The 23085-nt window shown below is 48.5% G+C and overlaps 1 protein-coding gene across 1 annotated transcript in view; it reads left to right on the plus strand.

The window, feature by feature from the left end:
- LOC126991102 (uncharacterized) overlaps positions 1-23085 on the plus strand; it is a 46583-nt gene that overhangs the window by 13875 nt on the left and 9623 nt on the right. The window lies entirely within an intron of this gene.

Here is a 23085-nt window from a genome sequence, read left to right on the forward strand (position 1 = left end):
CTTTCCTTCCTTCCTTTTCCATCCTTCCCTTTCCTTCCTTTCCCTTCCTTCCCTTCCTACCTTTCCTTCCCTTTCCTTTCCTTCTTTTCCCTTCCCTTCTCTTCCCTTTCCTTCCCTTCCTTTCCTTCCCTTCCCTTCCTTTCCTCTTCCTTCCCTTCCTTCCCTTCCCTTACCTCCCCTTACCTTACCTTCCTTCCTTTCCTTTCCTTTCCTTTCCTCCTCTTCCTTCCCTTCCCTTCCCTTACCTTCCTTTACTTTCCTTTCTTTTCCTTCCTTCCCCTTCCTTCTCCTTCCTTTCCCTTTCTTCCCTTCCCTGCCCTTCCCTTCCATTTCCCTTCCCTTTCATTCCCTTCCCTTTCCTTCCCTGCCCTTCCCTTCCCTTTCCCTTCCCTTTCCTTCCCTGCCCTTCCCTTTCATTCCCTTCCCTTTCCCTTCCCTTTCCTTCCATTTCCTTTCCCTTCCTTCCCTTCCCTTCCTTTCCTTCCCTCCTTCCTTCCTATACTTCCTTTCCTTTCCTTTCCTTCCCTTCCCTTCCTTTCCTTCCCTTCCTTTCCGTCCTTCCTTCCCCTCCCTTCCTTTCATTCCTTCCCTTTCCCTTCCTTTCCTTCCTTCCTTTCCTCCCTTCCTTCCCTTTCCTTCCTTCCCTTCCTTCCCTGCCCTTCCTGCCTGCCCATCCATTCCCTGCCCTTCCCTGCCCTTCCCATCCATTCCTTCCCTTCCTTCCTTCATTCCTTCCTTTCCTTCCCTTTCCTTCCTTCCCTTTCCTTACCTTCCTTTCCTTCCCTCCCTTCCTTCCCTTCCTTTCCTTCCCTTCCCTTCCCTTCCTTTTCCCTTCCTTTCCCTTCCTTTCCTTCCTTCCTTTCCTTCCATCCTTTCCTTCCCTGCCTTCCATTCCTTCCTTCCCTTCTGCCCTTCCTTTCCATTCCTTCCTTTCCCTTACCTTTCCTTCCCTTTCCTTCTCTTTCCTTCCATGCCATTCCCTTCCCTTTCCCTTCCCTTCCCTTCCATTACCTTCCCTTACCTTCCCTTCCCTTCCCTTCCCTTTCCTTCCTTTCCTTCCTTACCTTCCTTCCTTACCATCCCTTTCCTTCCTTTCATTCCATTCCTTCCTTTCCTTCCTTTTCCTTCTCTTTCCTTTCCTTCCTTTCCTTCCTTCCTTCCTTTCCTTCCTGCCCTGCCCTTTCATTCCCTTGCCTTCCCTTCCCTTTCCTTCCCTGCCCTTCCCTTTCATTCCCTTCCCTTTCCTTCCCTTTTCCTTCACTTCCCTTTCCTTCCCTGCCCTTCCCTTTCCTTTCCCTTCCCTTTCCCTTTCCTTCCCTGCCCTTCCCTTTCCTTTCCTTCCTTCCTTCATTCCTTCCTTTCCTTTCCCTCCCCTTTCTTTCCTTCCTTCCTTTCATTCCTTTCCTTCCCTTTCCTTTCCCTTCCCTTTCCTTTCCCTTCCCTGCCCTTCCCTTTCCTTCCCTTCCCTTTCCTTCCCTTTCCTTTCCCTTCCCTTTATTTTCCCTTCCCTTTCCTTCCCTGCCCTTCCCTTTCATTCCCTTCCCTTTCCTTCCCTTTCCTTTCCCTTCCCTTTCCTTCCCTGCCCTTCCCTTTCATTCCCTTCCCTTTCCTTCCCTTCCCTTTCCCTTCCCTTCCCTTTCCTTCCCTTTCATTCCCTTCCCTTTCCTTTCCCTTTCCTTCCCTTTCCTTCCCTGCCCTTCCCTTCCATTCCCTTCCCTTTCCTTCCCTTTCCTTCTCTTACCTTACCTTCCCTTTCCTTCCCTGCCCTTCCATTCCCTTCCCTTCCCTGCCCTGCCCTTCCCTTCCATTCCCTTCCCTTTCCCTTCCCTTTCCTTCCCTATCCTTCTCTTACCTTACCTTCCCTTTCCTTCCATTCCATTCCCTTCCCTTTCCCTTCCCTTTCATTCCCATCCCTTTCCCTTTCCTTTCATTCTCTTTCCTTTCCTTCCCTTTCCTTTCCTTTCCCTTCCCTTTCCCTTTCCTTCCCTTTCCTTTCCTGCCCTTCCTTCATTCCTTCCTTCCCTTTCCCTTTCCGTTCCCTTCCCTTTCCCTTCCCTTTCCTTCCCTTTCCTTCCCTTCCCTTCCCTTCCATTTCCTTCCATTTCCCTTCCCTTCCCTTTCCTTCCCTGCCCTTCCCTTCCATTCCCTTCCCTTTTCCTTCCCTTTCCTTCCCTTTTCCTTCCCTTTCCTTCCCTTCCCTTTCCCTTTCCTTTCCCTTCCCTTTCCCTGCCCTTCCCTTTCATTCCCTTCCCTTCCCTTTCCTTTGCCCCTTCCTTTCCTTCCCTTTCCTTCCTTTCCCTTTCCTTCCTTCCTTTCCTTCCCTTTCCTTCCCTTTTCCTTCCCTTTCCTTCCCTTCCCTTTCCCTTTCCTTTCCCTTCCCTTTCCCTTCCCTTTCCTTCCCTGCCCTTCCCTTTCATTCCCTTCCCTTCCCTTTCCTTCCCTTCCCTTCCCATTGCCTTCCCTCTCCTTCCTTCCCTTCCCATCCCTTTCCTTCCTTCCCTTTCCTTCCTTCCCTTCCCTTTCCTTCCTTTCCCTTCCTTTCCCCTCCTTCCCTACCCTTCCTTCCTTTCCTTCCTGCCCTTCCTTCCTTTCCCTTCCTTTCATTCCATTCCTTTCCTTCCCTGCCCTTCCTTCCTTTCCTTCCTTTCCTTCCCTGCCCTTCCTTTCATTCCTTCCTTTCCTTCCCTTTCCTTCATTTCCTTTCCTTCCTTTCCTTCTCTGCCTTCCTTCCATTCCCTTCCTTTCCTCATTCCTTTCCTTCCTTTCCCTGCCTTCCTTTCATTCCTTCCTTTCCCTTCCTTTCCCTGCCTTTCCTTCATTTCCTTTCCTTCCTTTCCTTCCCTGCCCTTCCTTCATTCCCCTTCCTTCCTTCTTTCCTTCCCTTTCCTTCCTCTTCCCTTCCTTTCATTCCTTCCTTTCCTTTCCTTCCTTTCCTTCCTGCCTTCCTTTCATTCCTTTCCTTCCTTCCTTCCTTCCTTTCCTTTCCTTCCTTTTCCTTCCTTTCATTCCTTCCTTTCCTTCCCTGCCTTCCTTCATTTCCTTCCTTTCCTTCCCTTTCCTTCCCTGCCTTCATTTCCTTCCTTTCCTTCCTTCCCTTCCTTTCATTCCCTTCCTTTCCTTCCCTGCCTTCCTTCTTTCCTTCCTTTCCTTGCTTCCTTTCCTTCATTTCCTTTCCGTCCTTTCCTTCCTTTCATTCCTTCCGTTTCCTTCCTTTCCTTCATTCCTTTCCTTCCTTTCCTGCCCTTCCTTTCATTCTTCCTTTCCCTTCATTTCCTTTCTCTTCCTTTCCTTCCTTCCATTCCTTTCCTTCCTTTCCTTCCTTCCTTTCCTTCCCTGCCCTTCCTTTCCATTCCTTTCCTTCCTTCCCTTTCCTTCCTTCCTTTCCTTCCATTTCCTTTCCCTTCCCTTTCATTCCCTGCCTTCCTTTCATTCCTTTCCTTTCCTTCCCTTCCTTCCCTTCCTTTCCTGCCCTTCCTTCATTTCCTTCCTTTCATTCCTTCTCTTTCCTTCCCTGCCTTCCTTCCTTTCCTTCCTTTCCGTCCCTGCCCTTCCCTTTCATTCCCTTCCCTTTCCCTTCCCTTTCCTTCCATTTCCTTTCCCTTCCCTTTCCTTCCCTGCCCTTCCCTTTCATTCCCTTTCCCTTCCCATTCCTTCTATTTCCTTTCCCTTCCCTGCCCTTCCCTTTCCCTTCCCTTTCCTTCCCTTCCTTCCTTTCCTTCCCTGCCCTTCCTTTCATTCCTTCCTTTCCTTCCTTTCTTTCCTTCCTTCCTTCCTTTCCTTCCCTGTCCTTCCCTTCCCTTCCCTGCCCTTCCCTGCCCTGCCCATCCATTCCCTGCCCTTCCCTGCCCTGCCCATCCATTCCCTTCCCTTTCCCTTCCCTTCCCTTCCCTTCCCTTCCATTCCCTTCCTTTTCCCTTTCCTTCCCTTTCCTTCTCTTACCTTCCCTTTCCTTCCCTGCCCTTCCCTTCCATTCCCTTGCCTTCCTTCCTTCCTTCCTTCCCTTCCTTCCTTTCCTTCCTCCTTCCTTTCCTTCCTTTTCCTTCACTTACATTACCTTCCCTGCCCTTCCATTCCCTTCCCTTCCCTTCCCTGCCCTTCCTTTCCATTCCCTTCCCTTTCCCTTACCTTTCCTTCCCTTTCCTTCTCTTACCTTCCCTTTCCTTCCCTTCCATTCCATTCCCTTCCCTTTCCCTTCCCTTTCCCTTCCCTGCCCTTCCCTTCCATTCCCTTCCCTTTCCCTTCCCTTTCCTTCCCTTACCTTCTCTTACCTTACCATCCCTTTCCTTCCCTTCCATTCCATTCCATTCCCTTCCCTTTCCCTTCCCTTTCCCTTCCCTTTCCTTCCCTTCCCTTTCCTTCCCTGCCCTTCCCTTTCATTCCCTTCCCTTCCCTTTCCTTCCCTGCCCTTCCCTTTCATTCCCTTCCCTTTCCTTCCCTTTTCCTTCACTACCCTTTCCTTACCTTCCCTTCCCTTTCCTTCCCTTCCATTCCATTCCATTCCCTTCCCTTCCTTTCCTTCCCACCTTCCTTACTCTACTTCCTTTCCTTTCCGTCCCTTCCTTACATTACCTACCTTTCCTACCTTCCTTTCCTTTCCTTCCTTTCCTTTCCTTCCTGCCCTTCCTTTCATTCCTTCCTTTCCTTCCTTTCCTTCCTTCCTTTCCTTCCCTTTCCTTTCCTTCCTTTATTTTCCTTCCTTTCCTTCCCTGCCTTCCTTTCATTCCTTCCCTTTCCTTTCCTTCCTTTCCTTCCCTGCCTTCCTTTCATTCCTTCCTTTCCTTCCTTCCTTTCCTTCCTTCCCTTCCTTCCCTTCCTTTCCTTCCTTTCATTCCTTCCTTTCCTTTCCCTTTCCTTCCCTTTCCTTCCCTGCCCTTCCCTTCCATTCACTTACCTTTCCTTCCCTTTCCTTCTCTTACCTTAACTTCCTTTCCTTCCCTTCCTTCCTTCCTTCCTTCCTTCCTTCCCCTGCCCTTCATTCCTTCCCTTTCCTTCCTTTCCTTCCCTATCCTTCTCTTACCTTACCTTCCTTCCTTCCATTCCATTCCTTCCTTCCTTTCCTTCCCTTTCATTCCCATCCCTTTCCCTTTCCTTTCATTCTCTTTCCTTTCCTTCCCTTTCCTTTCCTTTCCCTTCCCTTTCCTTCCCTTCCATTCCCTTCCCTTTCCCTTTCCTTCCCTTTCCTTTTCCCTTTCCCTTTCCTTCCCTTTCCCTTCCCTTCCCTTTCCTTCCATTTCCTTCCTTCCCTTCCTTCCCTGCCTTCCTTCATTCCTTCCTTTTCCTTCCTTTCCTTCCTTTTCCTTCCCTTTTCTTCCCTTCCCTTTCCCTTCCTTTCCTTCCTTTGCCTTCCTTTCCTTCCTTCCTTTCATTCCTTCCTTCCTTTCCTTCCTTTCCTTTCCTTCCCTTTCCTTCTCTTTCCTTCCTTTCATTCCTTCCTTTCCTTCCTTCCTTTCCCTTCCCCCTTCCCTTTCCTTCCCTTTCCTTCCTTTCCTTTCCTTTCCCTTCCTTTCCTTCCTTCCCTTCCCTTTCTTCCTTCCCTTTTTCCTTCCTTTCCTTCCTTCCCCTTCCTTCCTTCCTTTCCTTCCTTCCTTCCTTCTTCCTTCCTTCCCTTTCTTTCATTCCTTCCTTCCTTTCCTTCCCTTCCTTCCTTTCCTTCCTTTCCTTCCTTTCCTTCCCTGCCTTCCTTTCATTCCTTCCTTTCCTTCCCTGCCTTCCCTTCCTTTCCTTCCTTCCTTTCCTTTCCTTCCTTCCTTTCCTTCTCTTTCATTCCTTCTTTCCTTCCCTTCCTTTCCTTCCTTTCCTTCCCTGCCCTTCCTTTCATTCCTTCCTTTCCTTCCTTTCCTTCCATTTCCTTTCCTTCCTTTCCCTCTCTTCCTTCCTTCCCTTTCCCTTCCCTTCCCTTTCCTTCCATTTCCCTTCCCTTCCCTTTCCTTCCCTGCCCTTCCCTTTCATTCCCTTCCCTTTCCCTTCCCTTTCCCTTCCCTTTCCTTCCATTTCCTTTCCCTTCCCTTTCCTTCCCTGCCCTTCCCTTCCATTCCCTGCCCTTCCCTTCCCTTTCCTTCCATTCCCTTTCCTTCCCTGCCCTTCCCTTTCATTCCTTTCCTTCCTTTCCTTCCTTTCATTCCCTGCCCTTCCCTTTCATTCCTTTCCCTTTCCTTTCCTTCCTGCCCTTCCTTTCCTTCCTTTCCTTCCCTTTTCATTCCTTCCCTTTCCTTCCCCTGCCTTCCTTCCTTTCCTTCCTTTCCTTCCTGCCTTCCATTTCCTTCCTTCCTTCCTTTCCTTCCTTTCATTCCTTCCTTTCCTTCCTGCCTTCCTTCCCTTCCTTCCTTCCCTTTCCTTCATTTCCTATCCTTCCCTTTCCTTCCTTTCATTCCTTCATTTCCTTCCTTCCATTTCCTTTCCTTCCCTTTCCTTCCCTGCCCTTCCCTTTCCCTTCCCTTTCCTTCCATTTCCTTTCCCTTCCCTTTCCTTCCCTTTCATTCCTTTCCCTTTCCCTTCCCTTTCCTTCCCTTTCCTTCTCTTACCTTACCTTCCCTTTCCTTCCCTTTCCCTTCCCTTTCCCTTCCCTGCCCTTCCCTGCCCTTCCCTTCCATTCCCTTCCCTTTCCCTTCCCTTCCTTTTCCTTTTCCTTCCTTCCTCCTTCCTTCCATTCCTTCCTTTCCTTCCTTTCCTTCCTTTCCTTCTCTTCCTTACCTTCCTTTCCTTCCCTGCCTTCCTTCCCTTCTCTTCCTTCCCTGCCTTCCCTTCCCTCCTTCCTTCCATTCCTTTCCTTTCCTTCCCTTCCATGTCCTTCCCTTCCTTTTCCTTCCCTTTCGTTCCCTGCCCTTCCCTTCCATTCCCTTCCCTTTCCCTTCCCTTTCCTTCCCTTTCCTTCCTTTTCCTTCTCTTACGTTACCTTCCCTTTCCTTCCCTGCCCTTCCCTTCCATTCCCTTCCCTTCCTTCCTTCCTTCCTTTCCATTCCTTCCCTTCCCTTCTCTTCCCTTTCCATTCCCTTCCCTTTCCTCTTCCCTTCCCTTTCCTTCTCTTCCCTTTCCTTCCTTTCCCTTCCCTCCCTTTTCTTCCCTTCCTTTCCCTTCCCTTCCCTTCCCTTCCCTTTCCTTCTCTTCCCTTTCCTTCCTTTCCCTTCCTTCCATCCCTTGCCTTTCCTTCCTTTCCTTCCCTGCCTTCCCTTCATTCCCTTCCTTTCCCTTCCTTCCTTCCCTGCCTTCCCTTCATTCCTTCCCTTTCCTTCCCTTTCCCTTCCTTACCTTCCTTCCTTTTCCTTTCTTCATTCCTTCCCTCCTTCCCTTCCTTCCTTCATTCCTTCCCTTCCTTCCCTTTCCTTCCTTTCCTTCTCTTACCTTCCTTTCCTTCTCTTACCTTTTATTCCTTTCCTTCCCTGCCTTCCTTCCATTCCTTCCTTCCATTCCATTCCCTTCCATTTCCTTCCCTGCCCTTCCCTTCCATTCCCTTCCCTTTCCCTTCCCTTTCCTTCTCTTACCTTACCTTCCCTTTCCTTCCCTGCCCTTCCCTTCCATTCCATTCCCTTCCTTTTCCCTTTCCTTCCCTTTCCTTCTCTTACCTTCCCTTTCCTTCCCTGCCCTTCCCTTCCATTCCCTTGCCTTTCCCTTCCCTTTCCTTCCCTGCCCTTCCATTCCATTCCCTTCCCTTTCCCTTCCCTTTCTTTCCCTGCCCTTCCATTCCATTCCCTTCCCTTTCCATTCCTTTCCCTTTCCTTCCCTTTCCTTCCCTGCCCTTCCATTCCATTCCCTTCCTTTCCTTCATTTCCTTCCTTTCCTTCTCTTACCTTCCTTTCCTTCCCCTTCCTTCCTTCCCTTCCTTCCTGCCCTTCATTCCTTCCCTTCCCTTCCCTTCCTTCCCTTTCCTTCTCTTACCTTTCCTTCCTTCTTCCTTTCATTCCCTCTTCCTTTCCTTCCCTTTCCTTCCCATCCTTTCCCTTTCCTTTCATTCCTTTCCTTCCTTCCTTTCCTATCCTTCCTTCCTTTCCTTCCCTTTCCTTCCTTCCCTTTTCCTTCCTTTCCTTCTCTTTCCTTACCTTCCCTTTCCTTCCCTGCCCTTCCCTTTCCTTCCCTTTCCCTTCCCTTTCCTTCCCTATATATCCTTTCCTTCCTTTCCTTCCCTTTCCTTTTCCTTTTCCTTTCCTTCCTTCCTGCCTTCCTTTCCTCCCTCCCTCCCTCCCTCCCGTCCCTTTCCTTTCTCCCTCCCCTCCTCCCGTCCCCTCCCTTTCCTTCCCTTTCCCTCCCTCCCTTCCCTCCCCTCCGTCCCTCCCCTTTCCTTTCCTTTCCTTTCCTCCTCCCGTCCCTCCCTTTCCTTCCTTTCCTCCCCCCTCCCGTCCCTCCTTCCCCTCCCCTTCCCTTTCCCTTCCTTTCCTTTCCTTTCCCTCCCCTCCCGTCCCCTCCCTTTCCTTTCCTCCCCTCCTCCCTCCCTCCCTTTTCCTTCCCTTCCTTTCCTTCCTTCCTTTCCCTTCCCTTCCCTTCCTTTCCTTTCCCTTCCTTTCCATTCCCTTCCCTGCCCTTCCTTTCATTCCTTCCCTTTCCTTCCTTTCCTTCCCTTTCCTTCCCTTCCTTTCCTTCCATTTCCTTCCTGCCCTTCCTTTCATTCCTTCCTGTCCTTCCTTTCCTTTCCCTTCCTTTCCTTCCTTCCCTTCCTTCCTTCCCTTTCCTTCTCTTCCTTCCTTCCCTTTCCTTCCCTTCCTTTCCTTCCCTTTCATTTCCTTTCCTTCCCTTTCCTTCCTTTTCTTCCCTGCCCTTCCTTCCATTCCTTCCTTTCCTTCCTTTCTCCTCTTACCTTACCTTCCTTTCCTTCCTTCATTCCTTCCTTCCTTCCCTTCCTTCCCTTCCCCTTCCTTCCTTCCTTCCATTCCCTTTCCTTCCTTCTCTCTTTACCTTCCTTTCCTTCCTTTCCATTCCATTCCCTTTCCTATCCTTCCTTTCATTCCATCCTTTCCTTTCCTTTCTCTTTCCTTTCCTTCCTTCCTTTCCTTTCCTTTCCTTTCCTCCCTTCCTTCCTTCCTTTCCTTTCCATCCTTTTTTTCTTTTCCTTTCCTTCCTTCCTTTCCTTCCTTCCTTTCCTTCATTTCCTTCCTTCCTTCCTTTCCTTCCCTGCCTTCCTTCATTCCTTCCTTTCCTTCCTTTCCTTCCCTTTTCCTTCCTTTCCTTCCTTCCTTTTCCTTTCCTTCCTTCCTTCCCTGCCTTCCCTTTCATTCCTTCCTTCCTTTCCTTCCTTTTCCTTTCCTTCCCTTTCCTTTCCTTCCTTTCCTTCTCTTTCCTTCCTTTCATTCCTTCCTTTCATTCCTTTCCTTTCCTTCCCTGCCTTCCTTCCTTCCTTTCCTTCCTTCCTACCTTCCTTCCTTTCCTTCCCTTCCTTTCTTTCATTTCCCTTCCTTCCTTTCCTTCCCTGCCTTCCTTTCCTTCCCTTTCCTTCCTTTCCTTCCTGCCTTCCTTCATTCCTTCCCTTTTCCTTCCTGCCTTCCTTCCTTCCTTTCCTTCCTTCCTTTCCTTCTCTTTCATTCCTTCCTTTCCTTCCTGCCTTCCTTCCTTTCCTTCCTTTCCTTCCCTGCCCTTCCTTTCATTCCTTCCTTCCTTTCCTTCCTTTCCTTCCATTTCCTTTCCTTCCTTTCCTCTGCCCTTCCTTCCATTCCCTTCCTTTCCTTCCCTTCCCTTCCATTTCCTTCCTTCCTTTTCCCTGCCCTTCCTTTCATTCCTTCCTTTCCTTCCCTTTCCCCTTCCTTTCCTTCCATTTCCTTTCCTTCCCTTTCCTTCCCTGCCTTCCTTCATTCCTGCCCTTCCTTCCTTTCCTTCCTTCCTTCCTTCCTTTCCTTCCCTGCCTTCCTTTCATTCCTTCCTTTCCCTTCCTTTCCTTCCTGCCTTCCTTTCATTCCTTTCCTTCCATTCCTTCCTTCCTTTCCTTCCCTGCCTTCCCTTCCTTCCTTTCCTTCCCTTTCATTCCTTTCCTTTTCCCCTTCCTTCCCTTCCTTCCTTTCCTTCCCTGCCTTCCATTTCCTTCCTTCCTTCCTTTCCTTCCTTTCATTCCTTCCCTTCCTTCCTTCCTTCTCTTTCCTTCGTTTCCTTCCTTCCTTTCCTTCATTTCCTTCCTTCCTTTCCTTCCCTGCCTTCCCTTTCATTCCTTCGTTTCCCTTCCTTTCCTTCCTCCTTCCCTTTCCCTTTCCTTCCTTTCCCTCCCTTCCATTTCTTCCCTTTCCTTCCTTCCTTTCCTTCCTTTCCTTCCTTCCTTCCATTCCTTCCTTTCCTTCCTTTTCCTTCCTTTCCCTTACCTTCCTTTCCTTTCCTTCCTTCCCTTTCCCTTCCCCTTCCCTTTCCTTCCCTTCCCTTACATTCCCTTTCCTTCCCTTTCCTTTCCTTCCTTTCCTCCCTTCCTTCCTTTCCCTTCCTTTCCTTCCTTTCCTTCTCTTGCTCCTTTCCTTCCCTTCCTTTCCCTTCCTTCCTTCCTTCCTTCCTTCCCTTTCCTTCCCTTCCTTCCTTTCCTTCCTCCTTCCCTTCCTTTTCCTTCCTTCCCCTTTTCCCTTTCTTCCCTTCCTTCCTTCATTCCTTCCTTTCCCTTCCTTTCCTTCCCTTCCTTTTCATTCTCTTTTCCCTTCCTTTCCTTCCCTGCCTTCCTTCCATTCCTTCCCTTCCCTTCCTTTCCATTCCTTCCTTCCTTCCTTCCTTGCTTCCTTCCTTTCCTTTCCCTTCCCATCCCTTTCCTTCTCTTTCATTCCCTTCCCTTTCCTTTCCATTTCCTTCCCTTTACTTCCCTGCCCTTCCCTTCCATTCCCTTCCCTTTCCTTCCCTTTCCTTCTCTTACCTTACCTTTCCTTCCCTTTCCTTTTCCTTCCCTTGCCTTCCCTTCATTCCTTCCTTTCCCTTCCTCCTTCCCTTTCCTTCTCTTCCTTCCTTCCTTTCCTTCCTTCCTTTCCCCTTCCTTTCCTTCCTTTCATTCCCTTCCTTTCCCTTCCGTTCCCTTTCCTTCCCTTCCCTTTCCTTACCTTTCCCTTTCCTTCCCTTCCCTTCCCTTTCATTCCCTTCCGTTTCCTTCCCCCTTCCTTCCCTTTCCTTCCTTTCCCTTTCCTTTTCCTTCCTTTCCTTCCTTTCCTTCCTTCCTTCCTTCCCTGCCCTTCCTTTCCATTCCTTCCCTTCCTTCCTTCCCTTTCCTTTCCATTCCTTCCTTACCTTTCCTTCCTTCCTTCTCTTTCTTCCTTCCCTTTCCTTCCTTTCCTTCCCTGCCCTTCCCTTCATTCCTTCCTTTCCCTTCCTTTCCTTCTCTTTCCTTCCTTCCTTTCCTTCTCTTCCTTCCCTTCCTTCCCTTGCCTTTCCTTCCTTTCCTTCCCTGCCCTTCATTCCCTTCCTTTTCCTCCCTTCCCTTCCCTTCCCTTCCCTTCCATTCCACATCCTTTCCTTCCCTTTCCTTTCCTTTCCTTTCTCTTACCTTACCTTTTCCTTCCCTTTTCCATTCCTTCCTTTCCTTCATTCCTTCCTTTACCTTCCTTTTCCTTCCTTCCCTTCTCTTGCCTTACCTTCCCTTTCCTTCTCTTCCTTTCCTTCCTTTTCCTTCCTGCCCTTCCTTCATTTTCCTTTCCTTCCCTTCCCTTCCTTCCTTCCCTTCCCTTTCCTTTCCTTCCTTCTCCTTCCTTCCTTTCTTCCCTGCCTTCCTTTCTCTTCCCTTCCTTCCTTCCTTTCCTTCCCTTCCTTTCCTTCCCTTCCTTCCATTCCTTCCTTTCCTTCCCTGCCCTTCCCATCCTTTCCATTCCCTTTCCTTCCATTCCCTTCCCTTTCCCTTCCCTTCCCTTCCCTGCCCTTCCATTCCATTCCCTTCCCTTTCCATTCCTTTCCCTTACCTTCCCTTTCCTTGCCTTCTTCCTTCCTTCCTTTCCTTTCCCTTTCCTTCCCTTTCCTTCGCTTACCTTCCCTTTCCTTCCCTGCCCTTCCTTCCTTTCCTTCCTTCCTTCCATTCCTTCCCTTTCCCTTCCCTCTCCTTCCCTTTCCTTCTCTTACCTTACCTTCCCTTTCCTTCCCTTCCATTCCATTCCCCTCCCTTTCCCTTCCCTTTCATTCCCATCCCTTTCCCTTTCCTTTCATTCCCTTTCCTTTCCTTCCCTTTCCTATCCTTCCCTTTCCTTTCCCTTCCCTTTCCTTCCCTGCCCTTCCCTTCCATTCCCTTCCCTTTCCCTTTCCTTCCCTTTCCCTTTCCCTTTCCTTTCCCTTCCCTTTCCCTTTCCTTCCCTTTCCCTTCCCTTCCCTTTCCTTCCATTCCTTCCCTCCTTTCTTTCCTTCCTTTTCCTTTCCTTCCTTCCCTTCCCCTCCCCTTCCCGTCCTCCCCTTTCCTTCCCCTTCCTTCCGTCCCTTTCCTTCCTTTCCTCCCCTCCTTCTCCTCCTTCCCATCCCCTCCCTCCCCTTTGCCCTCCCTCCTCCCTTTTCTTTCCTTTCCTCCTCCCGTCCCCTCCCTTTCCTTTCCTTTCCTTTCCTCCCCCCTTTCCCTTCCTTCCCTTCCTTTTCCTCCCCTTTCCTTCCCTTCCCTTCCTTTCCTTTCCTTCCCTTCCCTTCCCGTCCCTTCCCTTTCCTTCCATTTCCTTCCCTTCCCTTCCGTTCCCTTCCCTTCCTTTCCTCCCTCCCTCCTTTCCTCCCTTCCTTTCCTTCCCTCCCTCCCTCCCGTCCCCTCCCTTTCCTTCCTTTCCTCCCTCCTCCCCTCCCCTCCCCTCCCTCTCCTCCCTCCATCCCCTCCCTTTCCTTTCCTTCCCTCCTTCCCTCTCCTTTCCTTCCCTTCCTTCCCTTTCCCTTCCTTCCCCCCCTCCCTCCTTCCTCCTTCCCTTTCCTTCCTTTCCTTCCTCTCCTTTCTTCCCTCCATTCCCTTCTCTTCCTTCCTTTCCTTCCTTTCCTTCCCTGCCCTTCCCTTCCTTCCTTCATTCCTTCCTTTCCCTTCCTTCCTTTTCCTTCCCTTCCTTTTCCTTCCCTTTCGTTCCCTGCCCCTCTTCCTTCCTTTCCTTCCTTTCCTTCCCTTTCCTTCCTTTCCTTCTCTTCGTTACCTTCCTTTCCTTCCCTTCCTTCATTCCTTCCTTCCCTGCCCTTCCTTCCTTCCCTTCCTTCCCTTCCCTTTCCTTTTTTCCCTTCCCTTTCCTTCCTTTCCTTCCCTTTCCTTCTCTTTCCCTTCCCTTCCTTTCCCTTCCTTTCCCTGCCCTTCCCTTCCTTCCTTCCTTCCTTTCCTTCCTTCCTTTCCTTCCCTTCCTTTCCTTCTTTCTTACCTTCCCTTCCTTTTTCCTTCCCTTCCTCCCTTTCATTCCTTCCTTTCCTTCCCTTTCCTTCCTTCCTTTCCTTCTTTCCTTCCTTTCCTTCCTTCCTGTCCTTCCTTCCTTTCCTTCCTTTCCTTCCTTTCCTTCCCTTTCCATTCCCTTTTTCCTTCCCTTTCTTCCTTCCTTTCCCTTTTCCTTCCTTCCTTCCTGGCCTTTCCTTCTTTCCTTCTCTTCCTTACCTTCCTTTCCTTCTCTTACCTTTTTCCTTCCTGCCTTCCTTCCATTCTTCCTTTCATTCCATTCCCTTCCTTTCCTTCCTTCCTTCCTTAATCCTTTTCCTTCCCTTCCTGTTCCTTTCCTTCCTTCCTTTCCTTCCTTTCCTTCCATTCCTTCCTTTTCCCTTCCCTTCCATTCCTTCCTTTTCCTTTCCTTCCTTTCCTTCTCTTACCTTCCTTTCCTTTTTCCCTTCCTTCCTTCCTTGCCTTTCCCTTCCCTTTTCCTTCCTTCCCTTCCATTCCATTCCTTCCTTTCCTTCCTTTCCTTCCCTCCCTTCAATTTCCTTTCCTTCCTTTCATTCCTTTCCTTTCCTTCCCTTTCCTTCCTTCCCTTCATTCCATTCCTTCCTTTCCCTTCCCTTCCCTTTTTTTCCTCTTGCCTTACCTTCCTTTCCTTCCCTGCCCTTCCCCTTCCACGATTTTCCCTTCCCTTCCTGCTTCCTTCCTTCCTTTCCCTACCCTTTCTTCTTTTTCCTTCTCACCTTTTCCTTTCCTTCCTTCATTCATTCCCCTCCCTTTCCTTCCCTTTCATTCCCATGTAAAAAATCTTTCCTTTCCTTTCATTCCTTTCTTTCCTTCCTTTCCTATCTTGTGACTTCCCTTTCCTTTCCTTCCCTTTCCTTCCCTGCCCTTCCCTTCCAGTCCCTTCCCTTTCCTTCTCTTACCTTGCCTTCCCTTTCCTTCCCTGCCTTCCTTCATTCTCCCTTTCCATCTCTTACCTTACCTTCCATTTCCTTCCCTGCCCTTCCATTCCCTTCCATTGCCTTCCCTTTCCCTTCCCTTTCTTTCTTTCCCTTTCCTTCCCTTTCCTTCCTTTCCTTCCTTCTTTTCCTTTCCCTTGCCTCCCTTCCTTCCTTTTCCCTCCCCTCCTCCGTCCCTCATCCCCTCCTCCTTCCTCCCCTCCCTCCCCTCCGTCCCTTCCCTTTCCCAGACCTGTTCCCTTTCCTCCTCCCCTTTTCCTCCCGTCCTTCCCCTTTCCTTCCTTCCTTTTGTTTCCTTCCTTTTCCTCCTGTCCCTTTCCTTCCTTTCCTTTCCTCCCCCCCCCCTCCCGTCCCCTCCCCTCCCTTTCTTCCTTTCCTTCCTTCCTTCCTTCCTTTATTTTCCTTCCCCTCACTTTCCCTCCCTCCCTTCCTTCCCCTTTCCTTTGTTTTCCGTTTTTTCCCTCTTCCTTCCTTTCCCTTCCCCTTCCTTCCCTTTCCTTCCCTTTTATTCCCTTTCCTTCCCCTCCCTTCCTTTCCTTCCCTTTTTCCCTTCCCTGCCTTCCTTTCATTCCCTTCCCTTTTCCTTCCCTTTCCTTCCTTCCTTTCCTTCCTTTCCTTTCCCCTTCCTTTATTTTTCCTTCATTTCCTTCCCTCCTTCCTTTCATTCCTTTCCTTTCCTTCCTTTCCTTTCCTTCCTTTCCTTCCTGCCCTTCCCTTTTATTCCTTCCATTTCTTTCCTCCCTTTCCTCCTTTCCCTTCCTTCCTTCCTTTCCTTCCTTTCATTCCCTTCCTTTCCTTCCCTTTCCGTTCCTTCCCTTCCATTTCCGTTCCTTCCCTTCCCTTCCCTCTTCCTTTCTCTTACCTTCCCTTTTCCTTCCCTGCCCTTCATTCCTTTTCCTTCCCTGCCCTGCCCTTCCATTCCTTCCTTTCCTTCCTTTTCCTTCCCTATCCCTTCTCTTACCTTACCTTTCCTTCCTTCCCATTCCTTCACTTTCCTTTTCCTTCCCTTTCATTCCCATCCTTTCCCTTCCTTTCATTCTCTCTTTCCTTTCCTTCCCTTTCCTTCCTATTCCCTTCCTTTCCTTCCCTGCCCTTCCTTCATTCCTTCCTTTCAGTTTTCCTTCCTTTCCCTTTCCTTCCCTTTCCCTTCCCTTTCCTTTCCTTCCATTTCCTTCAATTTCCCTTCCCTTCCCTTTCCTTCCCCTTTCCCTTTTCCTTCACCTTCCTTCCTTTTCCCTTCCCTTTCCTTCCTCTCCCTATCCTTCCCTTTCCTTTCCCTTTCCTTCCTTCCTTTCCTTTCCCTTTCCTTCCTTCCTTCCTTTTCCCTGCCCTTCCTTTCATTCCTTCCCTTCCTTTCCTTCCCTTTCCTTCCCCTTCCTTCCCTTTCCCCATTCTCTTTCCTTCCTTTCATTCCTTCCCTTCCCTTCCTTTTCCTTGTCTTCCTTCCCTTCCTTTCCTTCCCTGCCTTCCTTCCCTTCCTTCTCTTTTCCCTTCTTTCCATTTCCTTCCTTCCCTTTCCTTCCCTTTTTTCCTTCCTTTCCTTCCTTCCCTTCCCTTTCCTTCCCTTCCTTCCTTTCATTCCTTTCCTTTCCTTCCTTCCCTTCCTTTCCCTTTTCCTTCCTTTTTCCTTCTCTTTCATTCCTTCCTTTCCTTCCTGCCTTCCTTCCTTTCCTTCCTTTCCTTCCTCTTCCCTTTCATTCCTTCCTTCCCTTCCTTCCTTCCTTTCCCTTCCTTTCCTCTTTTCCTTCATTCCCTTCCCTTTCCTTCCTTTCCCTTTTCTTCCCTTCCCTTTACTTTCCTTCCCATCCCTTCCCTTTCCTTTCCTTCCTTTCCCTTCCCTTTCCTCTCTTTTCCTTCCTTTCCCTTCTCATTTCTTTCCTTTCCCTTCCCTTCCCTTTTCCTTCACTTCTTTCCTTTTCCCTTCCCTTTCCTTCCCTTCCTTCATTCCTTCCCTTTTCCTTCCTTCCTTTCCTTTTCCTTCCCTTTCCTTCCTTCCTTCCTTCCCTTCTTCCCTTTCATTCCTTCCTTCCTTTCCTTCCTTTCCTTTTCCTTTCCTTCCCCTTTTTCCATTCCCTTCCCCTTCTCTTTCCTTCCTTTCATTCCCTTTCCTTCCTTTCCTTCCCTTCCTTCCTTTCCTTCCTTCCCTTCCTTTCCTTCATTTTCCTTCCTTCCTTGTTCCTTCCTTCCTTCCATTATTCCCTTCTCTTCCTTCCTTTTCCTTTCCCTTCCTTTCCCTCCTTCCTTCCCTCCTTCCTTTCCTTCCCTTTCCTTCCTTCCTTCCTTCCTTTCCCTTTCCTTTCCCTTCCTTTCCTCTCCTTTCCCTTCCTTCCTTTCCTTCCCTTCCCTTCCCTTACCTTTCCTTCCCTTCCCTTCCCTTCCCTTCCTTTTCCTTTCCTTCCCTTTCCTTCCTTCTTTTCCATCTCTTCTTTTCCATTCCCTTTCCTTCCCCTTCCTTCCCTTTCCTTCCTTTCCTTCCCTCTTATTCCTTTTCTATTCCCTTCCCTTCCTTTCCTTCCCTTCACTTCCCTTCCCTTTCCTTCTCTTCCCTTCCCTTCCCTTCCCTTCCCTTTCCTTCCCTTCCCTTTCCTCCCCTTTCCTTCCCTTTTCTTTCCTTCCCTTCCTTCCCTTCCCTTCCTTTCTTCCATTTCCTTTCCTTCCTTTTCCTTCCCTACTTCCTTCATTCTTCCCTTCCTTCCTTTCCTTCCTTTCCTTCCTTCCCTTTCCTTCCCTTCCTTCCTTTTCCTTCCTTTCCTTTCCTTCCTTTCCTTCCTGCCCTTCCTTTTCATTCCTTTCCTTCCCTTCCTTCCTTCCCTTCCTTCCCTTTCCTTCCCTCCTTCCTTTCATTCCTTCCTTTCCTTCCTTCCCTTCTTTCCTTCCTTTCCCTTCCTTTCCTTCCCTGCCTTCTTCCTTCCCTTCCTTCCTTCCCTTCCTTCCTCTTCCTTTCCTTCCCTGCCCTTCCTTCCCTTTCCTTCCTTCCTTTCCTTCCTTTCCTTTTCCTTCCTTTCCTTTCATTCCTTTTCTTCCCTTCTCTTCCTTCATTCCTTTCCTTCCTTTCCTTCCCTGCCTTCTTTCTTCCTTTCCTTCCATTTCTTTCTCTTCCTTTCCTTCCCTTCCATTCCCTTTCCTTTCCTTCCCTTCCCTTCCCCTTCCTTTCCTTCCCCTTCCTTCCCTTCCATTCCTTTCCTTCCTTCCCTTCCTTCCTTTTCCTTTCCTTTCCTTTCCCTTTCATTCCCTGCCCTTCCCTTTCATTCCCTGCCCTTTCATTCCCTGCCCTTCCCTTTCATTCCCTGCCCTTCCCTTTCATTACCTTCCCTTTCCTTTCCTTCCCTTTCATTCCCTGCCCTTCCCTTTCATTCCCTGCCCTTCCCTTTCATTCCCTTTCATTCCCTGCCCTTCCCTTCCCTTTCCCTTCCCTTTCCTTCCCTGCCCTTCCCTTTCATTCCCTTCCCTTTCCTGTCCTTTTCCTTCTATTTCCTTCCTTCCTTCCCTCTTCCTTTCCTTCCTTCCCCTTCCTTTCCTTCCTTTTCCTTCCTTCTTCCTTTCATTCCCTTCCTTTCCTTCTTTCCTTCCCTTCCTTCCTTTCCTTCCCTTTCCTTCCTTCCTTTCCTTCCCTTCCCTTCCATTCTTCCCTTCCTTCCTTCCCTTCCTTCCTTCCTTCCTGCCCTTCCTTCATTCCTTCCTTTCCTTCCTTTCTTCCTTCCTTCCTTTCCTTCCCTGCCTTCCCTTCCTTCCTTCCTTTCCTTCCTCCTTTCCATTACTTTTTCCCCTTTCCCTTCCATTTCCTTTCCCTTCCCTATCCTTCCCTTTCCTTCCTTTCCTTTCTCCTTCCTTTCACTTCCCTTTCCTTCCCTTCCTTCCTTCCTTCCTTCCCTGCCCTTCCTTTCTTTCCTTCCCTTTCCTTCCCTTCCTTCCCTTTTCCTTTTCCTTCCCTTTCTTCCTTTTCATTCCCTTCCTTTCCTTCCCTTCCTTCCTTTTTATTTCCATTCCTTCCTTTTCCTTCCTTTCATTCCCTTCCTTTTTCCTTCCTTCCTTTCCTTCCCTTCCTTTCATTCCTTCTTCCTTCCCTTCCTTTTCCTTTTCTTCCCTTCCTTTCCTTTTCCTTTCCTTCCTTCCTTCCTTTCATTCCTTTCCTTCCCCTTTCCTTCCTTTTCCTTCCTTCCTTCCTTTCATTCCTTCCTTTCCTTCCTTTTTTCCTTCCTTTTCCTTCCTTCCCTTTCTTTTCCTTTCCTTCCTTTCCTTCCCTCCTTCCCTTTCCTTCCTTCCTTTCCTTCCTTCATTCCTTCCTTTCCTTTCTTCCTTCCTTTCCTTCCTTTCATTCCCTTTCCTTCCCTTCCATTCCCTTCTCTTTCCTTTCCCTTCCCTTTCCTTCCCTTTCCTTCCATTCCCTTTCCTTCCCTTTCTTCCTTCCTTTCCTTCCTTCCCTTCCCTTCCTTTTCATTCCCTTTCCTTCCCTTCCTTTCATTCCTTCCTCCTTTCCTTCCTTTCCTTCCCCTTTCCTTCCTTTCTTCTTTCTTTCCTTCCTTCCTTTTCTTCCCTTTCCTTCCTTCCCTTCCTTTCCCTTCCTTTCATTCCTTCCCTTTCCTTTCCATTCCTTCCCTTTTTCCTTTCCTTCCTTTCCCTTCCTATTCTTCCTTTCCCTTCCCTTCCTTTTCCCTTCCCTTCATTCCCTTCCTTTCCTTCCCCTTCCTTCCTTCCTTCCTTTCCTTCCCTTCCTTTTCCTTCCTTTCCTTTTCATTCCCTTCCCTTCCTTCCTTTTCATTCCTTCCTTTTCCTTTTCCTTCCCTTCCTTTTTCTTCCCTTCCTTTCATTCCCTTCCTTCCATTCCTTTCCTTTCATTCCTTTCCTTTCCTTTCCTTCCTTCTTCCCCTTTCCTTTCCTTCCCTTCTTCCCTTTCCTTTCCTTCCTTTCCTTCTTCATTTCCTTCCTTTCCTTTCCTCCTTCCTTCCTTTTCCTTCCTTTCCTTTCCCTTTTCCTTCCTTTCCTTCCTTTTCCTTCCTTTCCTTCCTTCCTTTATTCCTTGCCCTTCCTTTCATTTCCTTCCTTCCTTTCCCTTTCCTTTCCTTCCCTTTCCTTCCCTTCCCTTTCCTTCCCTTCCTTTCCTTTTCCTTTCCTTCCTTTCCTTTTCCTTTCCTTCCTTTTCCTTCCCTTCCTTTCCTTTCCCTTCCTTTCCTTTCATTCCCTTCCCTTCCTTTCCTTTCCTTTCATTCCCTTTCATTCCCTTCCCTTCCCTTCCTTTCCTTTCCTTTCCTTTCTTTCCCTTCCTTTCTCTTCCTTTCCTTCCTTCCCTTTCCTTTTCATTTTCCTTCCTTCCTTTCCTTCCCTGTCCTTCCCTTTCCTTCCTTCTTTCCTTCCTGTCTTCCCTTTCATTCCCTTCCTTTCCTTCCTTTTCCCTTCCATTTCCTTCCCTTTTCTTTCCCTTCCCTTCCTTTCTTCCTTTCATTCCTTCCTTTCCTTCCCTTTCCTTCCTTTCCTTCCTTCCCTTCCCTTTCCTTCCATTCCCTTCCCTTTTCCTTCCCTTTCCTTCCCTTTTCCTTCCCTTTCCTTCTCTTTCCCTTTCATTCCTTCCTTTCCTTCCTTTCCTTTTTCCTTTCCTTCCTTTCCTTCCTTCCCTTCCTTTCATTCCTTCCCTTTCTTTTCCTTCCTTTCCTTCCTTTCCTTTTCCTTTTTCTTCCTTTCCTTCCCTTCCTTTTCCTTTTCTTTCCTTCTTCCTTCCTTTCCTTCCTTTTCCTTTTTTCCTTTCTTCCTTTTCTTCCTTCCTTCCTTCCTTCACTTCCTTTCTTCCCTTCCCTTCCTCTTCCTTCGCTTCCTTCCTTTCCTTTCCTTTCCCATTCCTTCCTTTTCCTTTCCTTCCCTTTCCTTCCTTTCCCTTTCCTTCCCTTCCCTTCCTTTCCTTCCTTCCTTTCCTTCCCTTTCCTCTCCCTTCCTTTCCTTTTTTTTCCTTTTTCCCTTTCCTTCCTTTCCTTCCTTCCTTTCCTTCCTTTCCTTTCCTTCCTTTCATTCCATCCTTTCCTTCCTCCCTTTCCTTTCTTCCTTCCTTTCCTTCGTTTCCTTCCCTCCTTCCTTTCCTTCCTTCCTTCCTTGGTTTCCTTCCTTTCCTTCCTTCCTTACTTCCTTCCATTATTTCCTTCCTTCGTTTCCTTCGTTTCCTTCCTTCCTTCTTTCCTTTATTTCGTTTCCTTCCTTTCCTTCCTTCATTCCTTCCTTTCCTTCCCTTTCCTTCTCTTTTCCTTTTCCTTCCTTTCCTTCCCTTCTTTCCTTCCTTCCTTCCCTTTCCTTTCATTCCTTCTTTCCTTCCTTTTCCTTCCCTTCCTTCTTCCTTTCCTTTCCTTCCCTTCCATCCTTCCTTTTCCCTTCCTTTCCTTCCTTTCCCTTCCCTTTCATTCCCTTCCTTTCCTTTATTCCTTTCTTCTTCCTTTCCTTCCCTTACCTTCCTTCTTCCCTTCCCTTCCTTTCCTTCCCTTTCATTTCCTTTCCTTCCCTTTCCTTTCCTTCCCTTTCCTTCCCTTCCCTTTCCTTACCTTCCCTTTCCTTTCCTTCCCTTTCCTTTCCTTCCCTTCCCTTTCCCTTCCTTTCCTTCCTTCCTTTTCATTCCCTTTCCTTCCTTCCTTTCCATTCCCTTTCCTTCCTTCCTTCCTTTCCTTTCCTCCCCTTCCTTTCTATTCCTTCCTTCCTTTCATTCCTTTCCCTTTCCTTCCCTTTCCCTTTCCTTTCCCTTCCCTTTCCTTCTCTTTCCCTTCCCTTTCATTCCCTTCCCTTTCCTTCCCTTCCCTTTCCCTTCCCTTTCCTTCCCTGCCCTTCCTTCCTTTCCTTCCTTCCCTTCCTTCATTTCCTTCCCTTCCCTTTCATTCCCTTCCTTCCTTTCCTTCCTCCTTTCCCTTTCATTCCCTGCCCTTCCCTTTCATTCCTTCCTTTCATTCCTTCTTCTTCCTTTCCCTTCCTTTCCTTCCTTCCCTTCCTTCCTTTCTTCCTTCCCTTTCCTTCCTGTTCCTTCCCTTTCCTTCCTTTCCTTCCTTCCTTTCATTCCTTCCTTTTCCTTCTTTCATTCCTTTCCTTCCTTTTCCTTTTCCCTTCCTTCCTTCCTTCCTTTCCCTTCCCTTTCCTTCCTTTTCCTTTCCTTCCCTTTCCTTCCTTTCCCCTGTCCTTCCTTCCCTTCCACTCCCCTCCCTTTCCTTTCCTTCCCTTCCCTTATCTTTCCTTCCCTTCCCTTTCCTTCCTTTCCTTCCTTTTCTTCCTTCCTCCCTTTCCTTCCTTCCTTTTCTTCCTTTCTTTTCCTTCCTTTCCTTCCTTTTCATTCCTTTCCTTCCCTTTTCCTTCCCTTTTTCCTTCCCTTCCTTCCTTCCTTCCTTTCATTCCCTTCCTTTCCTTCCTTTCCTTCCTTTCCTTCCTTTCCTTCCTTCCCTTTTCCTTTCCTTCCTTCCTTCCCTTTCCCTTCCTTCCATTCCTTCCTTTCCCTTCCCTTCCTTTCCTTCCCTTTTCCTTCCCTTTCCTTCCTTTCCTTCCCTTTCCCTTTCCTTCCTTTCCTTCCCCTTCCTTTTTCCTTCATTCCTTCCTTTCCCTTCCTTCCTTTCCTTCCTTTCCTTCCTTTTTCCCTGCCCTTCCTTTTCCTTCCTATCCTCCCTTCTTTTCCTTCCCTTTCTTCCTTCCTTTCCTTCCTTCCCCTTCCTTTCCTTCCTTTCCTTCCTTCCTTCCTTCTTTCCTTCCTGTCTTCCTTTCCTTCCTTCCCTTTCCTTCCTTTCATTCCCCTTCCTTTCCTTCCCTGTTCCTTTTTCCTTTTCCTTCCTTTCCTTCATTCCTTTCCTTCCCTCTTTCCTTCCATTCCTTCCCTTTCCTTCCTTCCTTCCTTTCCTTCCTTCCTTTCCTTTCCTTTGCTTCCCTTTCCTTCCCTTTCCCTTCCTTTCCTTCCCTTTCCCTTTTCCTTCCTTCCTTTCCCTTTCCCTTTTCCTTCCCTTTCCTTCCCTTCCCTTTTCTTCCTTTCCTTCCTTTCCCTTTCCCTTCCTTTCTTTTCCTTCCCTTCTTCCTTCCTTCCCTTCCTTCCTTCCTTCCTTTCCTTTCCTTTCCTTTTCCTTCCTTCCTTCCCTTTCCTTCTTTCCTTCCCTTTCCTCCTTCCTTCCTTTCCTTCCCTTTCCTTCCCTTCCCATCCCTTCCCTTACCTTCCCTGCTTTCCTCATTCCTTCCATTCCCTTCCTTTCCTTCCTTCCTTCCTTTTCCTTCATCCTTTCCTTCCTTCCATTCCTTCCGTCCCTTCCTTCCTTTCCTTCCTTTCCTTCCTTTCCTTCCTTCCCTTCCTTTCCTTCCCTCTTCCTTCCTTCCTTTCCTTCCTTTCCTTCCCTTCCTTCCTTTCATTCCTTCCCTTTCCTTCCCTTTTCCTTCCTTCCCTTCCCTTCCCTTCCCTTCCTTTCCTTTCCCTTCCTTTCCTTCCCTTCCCTTCCCTTCCTTCTCTATCCTTTCCTTCCCTTCCTTCCTACCTTCCTTTTTCCCTTCCCTTTCCTTCCTTTCCCTTTTCCTTCCCTTTCCTTTTCCTTCCTTCCTTTCCTTCCTGCCTTTCCTTTCATTCCTTCCTTTCCTTCCTTTTCCTTCCCTTCCTTTCCTTCCCTTCCTTTTCCTTCCTTTATTTTCCTTCCTTTCCTTCCCTTTCCTTTCATTCCTTCCTTTCCTTCCTTTCCTTTCCTTCCTTTCCTTCCTGCTCTTCCTTTCATTCCTTCCTTTCCTTCCTTTCTTTCCTTTCCTTCCCCTTCCCTTTCCTTCCCTTTCTTTCTCTTCTCTTCCTTTCCTTTCCTTTCCCTTCCCTTCCCTTTCTTCCTTCCTTCCCTTCCATTCCTTCCCTTTCCTTCCTTCCTTCTTTCCCTTCCTTCCCTTCCTTCCTTCCATTCCATTCCTTCCTTTCCCTTT

Source organism: Eriocheir sinensis, unplaced genomic scaffold (genome assembly GCF_024679095.1).
Source record: "Eriocheir sinensis breed Jianghai 21 unplaced genomic scaffold, ASM2467909v1 Scaffold24, whole genome shotgun sequence".
NCBI lineage: Eukaryota > Metazoa > Arthropoda > Malacostraca > Decapoda > Varunidae > Eriocheir > Eriocheir sinensis.